Consider the following 11,468-nt stretch of genomic DNA (forward strand, 5'->3'; position numbering starts at 1 on the left):
CGACGTCGCCATCTTCCTTAGTCTCGATGCCCTTATGTTCTATTTATCTTGAAACCATATTTGCAACATGACCTCCCTCTTTACAGATCTATAACACCCAAACGAATGTAGGATTTGTTGATAGTGTTGTTCGCTTGAACTCCGACAAAGGGTTTGTTGAGGAAGATGGAGGTAGTGTTTTGATTCTCTGGCGGCGGCGTGAAGATGGTGTATTCTTGGATTTTGAGGGTTCAACATGCATGGTTTTGGAGGTTTGAAAGTGGAATCCTCTTCGCCGGTGGTGGTGGCGGCGGCGAAGGAGATGGGTTTTGTGAAGCAAATGATTTGTGTGGAGGGGGGGGGGGGGTAGGGTGGGGTTAATTGGTTTTCTACTTTGTTTTTTGTTTATTTTAGTAAAAAAAATTAATAAATAAATAAATAAGTAAAAAATAATGGCAAAATCGTCATTGTAAAAAGGATCAAAGAAAATTAGACCAAACTCGCAATAAAATGATAAGTTTGAACCTCTAGTGCAATTCCAAACCTTTTTATACCAAAATGACAATTTTTAGCTAACCACATGGACCATTTATGCAGTTTTGTCTTATAAAAATATACTTATGCAACAAATTCCATAAACAAGGAGAATGATATAAAATATGAAATTTCAACGGATACAAGAAAACATAATTATAAATGGATGTCCATTATTTATTTACAACCAATAATTATTTCGACATATGTTAACAATTAAAGGCATATGTTAAGAATTAAATAGAAGTAGGGCATCCTTTTACGAATTTACACAATAAAGTAGCACATTAATTAGTTTCAAGTTGACACGAGATAAAAAAAAACAACATTATTAAACAAATGAGTTAGCAATGTTGGCTTATTATTCATTAGGCATTAGTGTATTTCTTTATCACCAAATAAATTTTCCCTTCATTTAAAAATTACACAGATTCATGAGAAAAAAATGAAAGAAGAAAAGAAAAGGAAAACGGAAGACAGGAGCTTTGTAGAGTACAATTCATTATCGTTCAAAGTGGATAAGCCCTTTTCATTTATCTAAGAATCTTTTTACAGAAAAGGAATTTCAAGGAGATAAGTTTATCAATTTTCTCATATGTACAGTGAATAAGTGAACAACAAATGAACAAAACACAATTCTTTAAGGTAAATGAAGTTGCCAATTTAATCGGAAATTACTTTGTCGTTATAAACCAAAACCCCTGGTTTCAAGATCTATGATTTCGCGATGCATCATAATAAAACAAAACCAAAGTTTGAAATTAGGGAAGAAAATAAACAGTTTTAGGTACATGAATAGATTACAAATTTGTGAAAAAATTTACATTTTATCAACATCATTTTCATAAAGCAGTGAAACTTAAGTAGGCACTATATGATGTTGAGCTTAAGATAATTAAAACACACTTTGATACCATATGTTGACATAATCAGGATCCGATTCACGAATAGTTTCATTAAGAGTGAAAGGTACTTATTTGGAAGTATAACCTTTGATGAGGATGATGCCATGTAGTGATTCTTTTCTACCCGGAATGGTGTCTTCTGATTTATGATGGAAAGAGTTGATGCCTTTCACACACATGATCATGGTGTATGTCAGTTACACCTTATGGGAAATTGTTTTGAAACCACACAAATATAGATCTTCACGTTATGGACAATTGTCATATCCATCATCCTACAAACATTTAAGTTCGGGGACTAGATATGTCATTATGAAAAACATTATGGGACATAATACAAATGTACCCAACATGTAGTAAGTATAATACTAAGGCCACCATAATGTGTTATTTTTCAACAAATATGACAATTGTTTTGAGGGTGATTGACTACGAACAATGAAAGACATAACTAATGATAAGGAAAAGTGAAATAATGCCAATGAAGATGGAGGCTCGTCTCAATCCTTGTCCAAACCATGTGGCGTGGTTTTTATGGGGCTCGATTTGATGGTCTTGTTGCCAAGGGGTTCCGGAAGCAACCCACGGTCAAGGAACATGTTTTTTGTGTTGAAAATTTGTTAGATAAGCCGGTTAATTCATCTTTCCATTCACCCACGTCCGGACATACTCAAAAGGGTTTAAATCATTGAATGAGAACATGGTAGATAAAAAAATATTCTTTATTTAAATGTTTGTGTGATCGAGATTAATGGCAAGAGGAATAAACACATGAAGTTGTGTAGAAAGCATAATTGTGGGGATTCAAGAAACATGTATGGTACATTCAGATCTTGTAAAAGTAACGAGTATTTACTATTTAGGGAAAATTTCAGTTTGATTATGTGGCTAGTAGTGCAAGGCGTATATTGGGGGATCACTATGCATTTGGGATCCTTAGGTGGTTGTAACGAATATAGTTACTTATAAGGAACACGTTATTAATGTTGAGGACGGTGGGTGTTTCATAAGTTAATATGCTAGATGATCAATTTGTACGATCCGCAAGGTGGAAAGGGAAATAACTTACTTTGGGAGCTCATCCAGATTTTCACGAATCAACAACAACGATATTTTATTATTGTTGGAGACGTAAATGCGGTCATAGACCCATCTAAGAGTGTAGGCTCTGTTTTTGTATAATTCATTTTAAAGATTTCATTCATAGTGTGTGGTTACTTGATGTTCCTATGAGTGGCTATAATTTTACCCAGATTTGTGCTAACAGTGAAAAGCTGAGCGGATTGGGTAGATTTTTAGTTTTCGAAAATTTTGTATATTTTACCGCTTTTATGTCCATGGCATTGGAGATATCAATTCAAATCATAGACCTATTATTTTCAAACACTTCGTGGTAGTGGAGATTACATTCCCATTCCTTTCAAGTCGTATAATTCTTGGATGGGATGTGATGATTTTGTGTCACAACCCCCAAACCAAGGATGGCAGAAACGTCTGGGGGTGGATGACTTCATGTATAGCATCATAACAACAATTGCAATAGTGATTTAAGCAAACACAACCAACATATATATAATTGAAAAGGTTACATCATTGTATGAATTACATGTTTCCAAATCAATTACAATATGTTGACAAAATGTGAAATGTTTGACGCCTTAACGTCCCATCCTCGAAAGCGCTTGGTTACCTGTTTAGTGATTTTCTGAGAATACAAGTTGTTTGAAAAAGTGTCAACACAAAGGTTGGTGAGTTCATAAGCATTTGTAGGCAGTTTATGAAAAGCTTTTTCTTGTAAAAGTGGTGTTTGTTCCAGAAAATCCAATATTTTCCTTAATATGTAAAAGTAGTCTTAAAACCCAAAGACCGAGGTGTACAAGTAATTTGCTATACTTATGATAAAATAATGCAAGTTTAAATCTATGTAAACTCGTTTGATCTACATGATTTCCCCGTAAATTCTATGTTTGTTAATACTTAATGGGAGCTATTATAACCATACAATGACCTAGTTGGCTTGAAACGACGTTTTTCAGGCGTCGGAACTGTTATGACATTTGTCACCACAGACCTGCCGGTCTAGCTGTTGCAAGCAACTCAGGTGTGGGTTTGTCAATCCCAATATAGATCTATATACAACTATCACGCTCTCCCTCCAGGAGACTTTGGTTACAATACATGACTTATTGGTAAGGTGACGCGAATGTCTCACAAAAGTCATTAACGAATTCACGTGTAATGTATTGGAAATTCCTTTTTGTATAAATGTACCCTTTTTGTATGAGTGTGTCATGTGATGTATCATAAACTATACCTATTATAGTTTATCAAAACAAGAGTAAAAGTGGTAATGTACATGAACTATACCTTAACATAGTTTGTTCAAATGTTTGTATGTAATAGATGTGCTTTGATTATAACAAATCGTTATTTCTATGCTTTATCTAGCAAAGTCCATTTGTTAACTGATGTATGTCTACATACTAAGACAATAATGTCATATATTGCAATAACATATAATCACATAAAGATATACACCTTGCTCAACATGTTACAAGGTGAAATAAAATAGATAGTATTTTTCTGTTGATAACATTTTCTATCCCTATTCTTAGAAAATTTGTTGAAAAATAATCAAAGGTCCAAATCAAAATCCAAAAATTCTGAGAGTTTGGAAAATGAGTCTAGTTTCTCTATAATTTTTCTCATGATTTTTCGGGACCTCTAACTTGTGTGAACAAGTCCATAATCAAAGACCGGTCCGGATTGATGTTTGAAATGATAGGCAGTTTTGTAAAAATCACCATAAATTGTAGAAAAATCTTATGGAGATGTGCAAGTAGTCATTTTAAATTTAAGAACTTGAGCTATTTGCACCTAATACATTTTTGAAAACTAAAATGTTTAAGTTGTCCAAAACAGTCCGTGAATGGAGTCCAACTTTTCTGATGAAAGCTGTTAGAAAAGTTTAGTTATGTTCTTGGTATTTTAACTTGTATCCCCCCCCCCTTTAAAACTTAAGAAAACATGAAAATACATGGGTATGAACTCACCTTGAGTGATTTCAGTGGGTGAATGTTGAAGATGAGAAGTGTTCAACTCAAGAACACTTGAAGGATCACTTGAAGATTCGAAGATCTAACATGAATGTGATGATGTTTGTGTAAGCAATCTATGATTTTGAGTAAAAGGGAATGTAATAACCATAAGGAGAATGATGAAACTTACCAAAAATGAGAGAAAGTTTGATGCTCAACCCTTAAATCTCGAAATTGAAGTGAGAGGATTTGAGAGAAAAGTGATGTTTGATACTTGGAGGAAATGAGGAAAATGAGTGAAGTGAAGAGTGAAAGAGAGTTCTCCAGCTCATTTGGATGTGGGTTTGCTGGGAAAGGAGTGGGGTAATGCCTTGAGGTGACTAGGAGTAGTGGGGAGTACAATGGTTGGTCAAAAGGAATGGGCATGGGGTGGTTGTTTGTGTCAAATATTATGGCAAGATCCACACTCCACCTCAAGATCTCACTTAATAGATTTTATTCTTAAATAAATATTTCCATAAAAATATGTCTAAATTATGAATATTTAGGGTCTTGTATGTTAAAATATGATTTTTGGAGAAAATCCCACGTTAAAATAATTAAAAACGGGCTTAAAATGTTAAAAATGTCGAAAACCGGGTAGAAAGTGCTGAAATCTGAAGTTCAGGGCGAAGTCTCGGTCATCAGCAGCCTAATACCGGAGTGGCTTAGTCGCCTGGTTGTGGTCCGAGGAGAAGGGGAGGCTGTGGATCCAAGCTACTACTGTAGGGGGCTCGCTGGCTGCGGTCGGCTTGCTGCGGCTCGCTGGCTGCGGTCGGCTTGCTGCGGCTACCCCATTGCGGTCCGAAGACTGCGGCTGCTCAAGGGCCTCGGACTCAGATCATTGGAGAGATTTCACATTCTTGGAGAGATTTCACATATGGAGAGAGATTTGGGAGAGATTTCACATTCTTGGAGAGATTTGACATACTTGGAGAGATTTCACATACGGAGAGAGATTTGGGAGAGATTTGACATACTTGGAGAGAGATTTGTAATATAGAGATATAGAGTGAAAGAGATTTAAGAGCGGTTCTATTTATGACTTTTTTGGGCATCCGGCTTCGCAACGCAAGATCCGTAAACCCCGTTAAGCCATGTTTTAGTGTCCTACACACTCCCGATGAGTGTGAAATAGTGTTTTATCTCTTTGGTTCATTGTTTAGCATTATCAAGGCTAAGGAAATTCAAACACACGAATTTTCCAATTGATGTTTTCTTATTAAAATAGTGAGTTGAACAGTAATTACACAACGTAAACCCTAGTATACAATGGCTAATTAAGTCACCAGGTTTTGACTCGTTGACTTTGTTTGACTTTGACTCGACCCGAAATTGACTATCGTCACATTTTGATAATGTTGTTATAAATACTTGGAATCATCCCTTATGGGATGTGATGATCTTGATAATGTTGTTATAAATACTTGGAATCATCCCTTAGATTCGATTAACACAAGCTAACATGTGTTATTCAAATAAAAGTTAAAGAATATTATAAAATTTTGAAAAAAACAAATAGAAGGACACAGATAATGAAAAGAACATGTTACGACTTTTTGAGATTGATCAAGGAAGTGTAACTCCAAAAGTCACGGGGGATCGTTTGAATATTTTGAAAAAATATGATTATGATACATTGGAAACTTTAAATGTGATTCATAAAGTTCAGATTTAAGGGACATTCAAAAGGGATGAAAACACAAAGTACGTTCACGGTATACTTGATAGAAGACAAATGCAATTTGTTATTCGTGGGATAAAAATAGTTGGTGATTAGCTTGATTATCGAAAAATTGGTGAGAAGAAATCTTACTTTTACTTTTTAGTAAGAAATTAAATTTGCTACGTTCGAAGGTGGGAGGGTTCAAAACCGTAGCACATGTTGTAAAACTCTAGCTTCAGAGCAAGATGATTGTTGGGAAGTTTCATGCACAATTGAGGAAATTAAAAATGTTGATTGGTGGTGTGGAGGGGATAAGACTCCACATCCAGATGGGTTTTTTTTTCTTTAAGTTTGTAGAAAGATACTGGGATTTACTGAAAAAATATATTTTTGATGGTTCATTCTTCGGCTAATATTCCACATGGTTGTAATAGTTCGTTCACAACTCTAATTCCAAAGGTAGGGAGCTCAATAATAGTTCTAGATTATCGACCAATTTATTTGATTGGGTTACAATATAAATTCAGTGCTAAGTTGTTGGCTAATCGATGATTTGAGATGAAACCTTTCAAAGGTAAAAGTTGATGAAGAGGGACGTTTAAAATACATTGCTACGCTTGCTTTTCAGCAAATATAAGTGTTGTGCCTTTTGGGTGTTGGCGTTACCTGAGACTCAAGTTTATTTCACAATTAGAATACCAATATAGTTTTTTTTTCCGATAAGTGGAACTTAAAGTACAAGTCCTGTACCTATTTAATCTCCTCCTGTCATATCTTATAGTTATAACTATATGGCCTTAGGGCTATAAATTAGGTAAAGTAATTAAAGACCTCTGTTGTGAAATGAAGTCTAAATTGGGTAACACTAATATGAGACGAAAAGCAATGTTTGGGGAACAAGTTATGAGTAAGAAGATCAATTCTTATGATAACGTAAGCACTTAAGATTATCCCTATCGTTTATTAAAGAACAAGATATAGCTAGAGAGAATGAGAGGAGAACATGGATTATAGCACCTTATGTCCCTTCAAATGAAAAATAAACATCAGAAATGGAGACTCACCTCTTGATATCCACTACTTGAAATCAATGGCTTAAGTGGTGGTGTGATGATGTTAGAACATGGATTATAGCACCTTATGTCCCTTCAAATGAAAAATAAACATCAGAAATGGAAAAAAAAATGACTATTGAGTTTTGATTGTTGAATATGGATTTTTCATTTTCATCCGTTGACTAAATTTGAATATAATGTTACTAGGATATGGATGATGTGTGTAAGCATATTAATATTTTTAATCTAAATACATCTGTTCAGGTTTAGATCATTAAAAGTCATCCCATAAATGTTAGAATCGAATCGGAAGTGATTGTAAGATGTTAGGAGGTGAAGATAGTGTGATACCACCAATGACAAATAGCAAGCCGATGAGAAGAGCGGGACATGTTGGTTGAAAAAGCGGATAGTATCTTTGAAAGGAACAGTGAAGACAAATAATTTATGTCTGGTTTTTAAACGAATAAGAAATTAATGTGTTAGATTATAAAATTAAATGGTTTCAAGTTATATTATGTGATTTTTATCAGCAAAACAAGTTAAAAGGGTTATATGTTGATTAAAAACACATCTATATATTTTGATATATAGAAGGGATTTTAACAAGTTGGAGTTATCTGATTAGTTTGAGTTTGTCCATTAGTTATTGTGTTTGGTTATAAATTTAGTTAATAGCTAGATATGTGATAGTATAAAACTAAATGGAGAGTAGGTATATACATGAGTGGAAGGAGTCATTTGTAACTGATCAGTAATTATGAACATCACAACAAGAAATGAAGTTGTTTTGTTTGTTGGCATTGAGTGAATTTAAACTACAGAAAAAGCAATGCAATCATAAACACATATGCATATGCAGTAGTAGAGTGTAAGTTTGATTTGAATATATATAGAGAAAGTAAAGAAGTAAAAGAATAATACTCCATTGAAGTTTGTTTTTGTTAGGAAGGAGGGAGATGGCAGTGAAAGTGTGAGTTATGCATCCGAATTCCCACATCGGGTGAATGAAGGAAGCAGGCAAGAGGGAGGCGAGTACAAAAGGGGAAGCCCACAGCTGTAAGAAGCATACCTTTCTCGGCCTTTTGGCTAAGATCAAGTGTAGTATCTGTTCTTATCAGTTTAATATCTGATATGTGGGCCATCGGCCCACTCGATATTAATCTTATTTTTTATGGGGGAAGGCCCGTTACAGTAGCTTGCTGCTGGGGTTCTTCATGCGTCGCCTTGGTCTTACACTACAGCCAAGGCCCGGCGCACCCCTCCAATACTCAGTTCAACTTTTAGACTCAATCCAGCAGAAACTAGTTACTAGTTAACAGAGTGCCAGAAAGATGAAACCCACTCCCCTAATTTCAACCATGTGGGAACACTCACTACAAGATAGATTTATAAAATCGTCTTGGGAATTCTTGACACACCAATGTGGGAACACTCAGAAACTAACTAAAATTTTCTTTTTAACTAACAGTTAAACCAACTTACTGTAATTGAACTTCTGCTCATGTCAAACAAAACTATCTACAACGAAATGGTTTCTTTCTAGTCCAACTTATTATGAATCTGTATAACTACATCCTGCTACCCCACACTTTGGATTGCCTGGCGCAATGCTCAGGTCAATGTTCATAGATTTGACTTAACTTTTAGACTTTAAAAGGCTTAAAGATTTCAAAGTCTTTGCTGTCTCATGTGAACCCACTCCCATATATAATTTCCACCATGGACCTGGCTTTTTATGGATTTCTTTCATGTTACAAATACGGTAACTAACAAGAGACTCAAAAACCAGTTGCTTTTAATGATATATATTTTTCTTCCGGAGATGAAACAAAACAAGGTTTATTATCACTCTGACAAACAAAAAATGTTTGAAGTAAAAATTGGGTGTCCATCTGAGTCGGACTAGTCGGCAATATAGGCCTGAAGAGCCAAGACTTGTAATCCTTCCACTGTCAGAAGCGAGGGATTGTCGCAGCTCTGTGAAGCCAGCCTAACGCATTGCCCCCTTCTCTAGGTTCCAAGAGACCCAAAGCCTTCGCTCAAGCCACTTGAACCAACTCTCGACTTGGAACGGGCAAGTCAAGTTACACACCACCATACCCAACCAAACTGGACCAAATCATAATCCAACCCACTTTGATACCCCCACTTGGGTTACAGGCAAACGTTACCAGGCCCGGTGATGAACCCTCTACAAGATGGATCTATAAATTCGTCTTGGAATCCTTCAAACACCAATGTGGGAACACTCACTGATATATACATAAACAAACTACATTTTCTTTTTTCTATATCAACAATTCCACCAACATATTGTAATTGGACTTCTCCTCATGTTAAACAAAACTATCTACGACGTTAACGACATTGAGGGATTTTTGTTCTTCGAAACCATCACATGTTTTTTTTTCTTCGGTCCAGCTTATCATCAACTTGTATGATTATCCTGGTACCCCACAAGCTTTGGATCCCAGTGGGTCGGAAAGACAATTAATGTGAAGATATGACGGCAACGTCCCTCTTACTTCTGAAAGCTTCCGGGGATGTTGTCTATGTTATCCAACCAAAACATAACACCAACGCCAAATAGAAGCTTCATCTCGCAATGCCAATACCACCTTGTTAAATTTTGTAAATCGATAAAACTTTGACACGTAGAGATACAATGTGGGGTATCCGATAATTCTCAAAAATGGGGCCACTACATCACAAGATATTTTTATACGATTGATATAACTCCGACACATAGAGGTACACACCATCACCGCTTCAATTCCTCTGAATGGGAAACGATGAAGGTCATTAAACCACCAACGATAGACCCTCACCCACGAAAATCGTAGCATTTATCTTTGTATTAATTGAATCATTATTTGGATTTCATAGTGTCACACGCCCGTCATGCGATTTACTTTTTATGTAACAGAACTTGGTGTTTCCGTAATTCAAAATGATCATACTTCACACATCATAATAATACATAATATGATACAACTAACTGAGTATTCAATTTATGTAGATCAAAACACAATACTCGGTAAACATGAAGCCTAAAATCTCATGGACTACAACATACCCGATGGAACATTTATGGACCGATCGGCCGAAAATATATAAGCAATGAGCATGTTTAACACCAAACCCTAATGTCTACCTTATGGTCCTTGGTAGGCGCAATAGGTTTACGGTACAAAGGAATAAAAAACCGCACCATTGACATGATGAATTGTGTAGAAATTTCTTTCTAAACGATGCCTTTTTTTAGATTCTTCTTCGATAATTATGGGATGTATCGACATATCAAAACAAACCCTACTTAACAGCCTATGACCATTACCGGATTACAAATGGCTTATTCGAAATGGATTTTTGAAAGGCTACATTATAAGGACATCCGTCTATAATGACTTATTTGTGTTAGCCCCATTAAATATAACAAGGATACAGGAACAAGATGCTATTTTTTTAGCATAAATGTTAAAAAGTTGTATTTCAGTCTCTCAAAATTCGAAGTCATTTTTAACATCCGATACCAACATTACATAATTTAATTTTTTTCCAAATCTAAAGTAAATTTCGATATAAGGGCACGAAAATAAGTCATTTTGTTGGAAATCGGTGACGCTAAACATATTGAAGGAATGGTCAATATATATATTTTTCAAATGTAAGGTGTAAATGAAAAAAAAAAAAATACAGTTTGAAACAGTAAACCGCATGTCACGGTGTCAGCCCAATAAATAACAAGGTCACTTAAATAAGTACAAAATCAATGCTACAATCCACTTAGACATAATACAAGACAATTAGGGTCGATCCTTATAGAAACATCAATGATAATGCCTTTTCGCACAAGATACAATGTAGTCAAATGGGATTTTTCTTTTTTATATATAAAATGAAATGTAAAAGACATGAAATGCAAAACTATCTACGACGTTAACGACATTGAGGGATTTTCATTCTTCGAAACCATCACATGGTTTTTTTTCTTCGGTCCAACTTATCATCAACTTGTATGATTATCCTGGTACCCCACAAGCTTTGGATCCCAGTGGGTCGGAAAGACAATTAATGTGAAGATATGACGGCAACGTCCCTCTTACTTCTGAAAGCTTCAAGATATGTTGTCTATGTTGTCCCACCAAAACATAACACCAACGCCAAATAGAAGCTTCATCTCGCAATGCCAATAAAACCTTGTTAAATTTTGCAAATTGATAAAACTTTGACACGTAGAGATACAATG

The 11,468-nt window shown here is 35.3% G+C and overlaps 1 non-coding gene across 1 annotated transcript; it reads left to right on the forward strand.

Annotated features, from left to right (window-relative positions):
- The first annotated feature begins 8,284 nt into the window (after nt 1–8,284).
- On the forward strand, nt 8,285–8,481 carry LOC145056311 (U2 spliceosomal RNA). The gene has a single exon (XR_013685793.1). It is a non-coding gene; the product is annotated as a U2 spliceosomal RNA (small nuclear RNA).
- The last annotated feature ends 2,987 nt before the right edge of the window (nt 8,482–11,468 follow it).

The sequence above is a fragment of the Lactuca serriola genome, chromosome 5 (assembly GCF_051521515.1).
Source record: "Lactuca serriola cultivar US96UC23 chromosome 5, Lser_US96UC23_V15, whole genome shotgun sequence".
Classification (NCBI taxonomy): domain Eukaryota; kingdom Viridiplantae; phylum Streptophyta; class Magnoliopsida; order Asterales; family Asteraceae; genus Lactuca; species Lactuca serriola.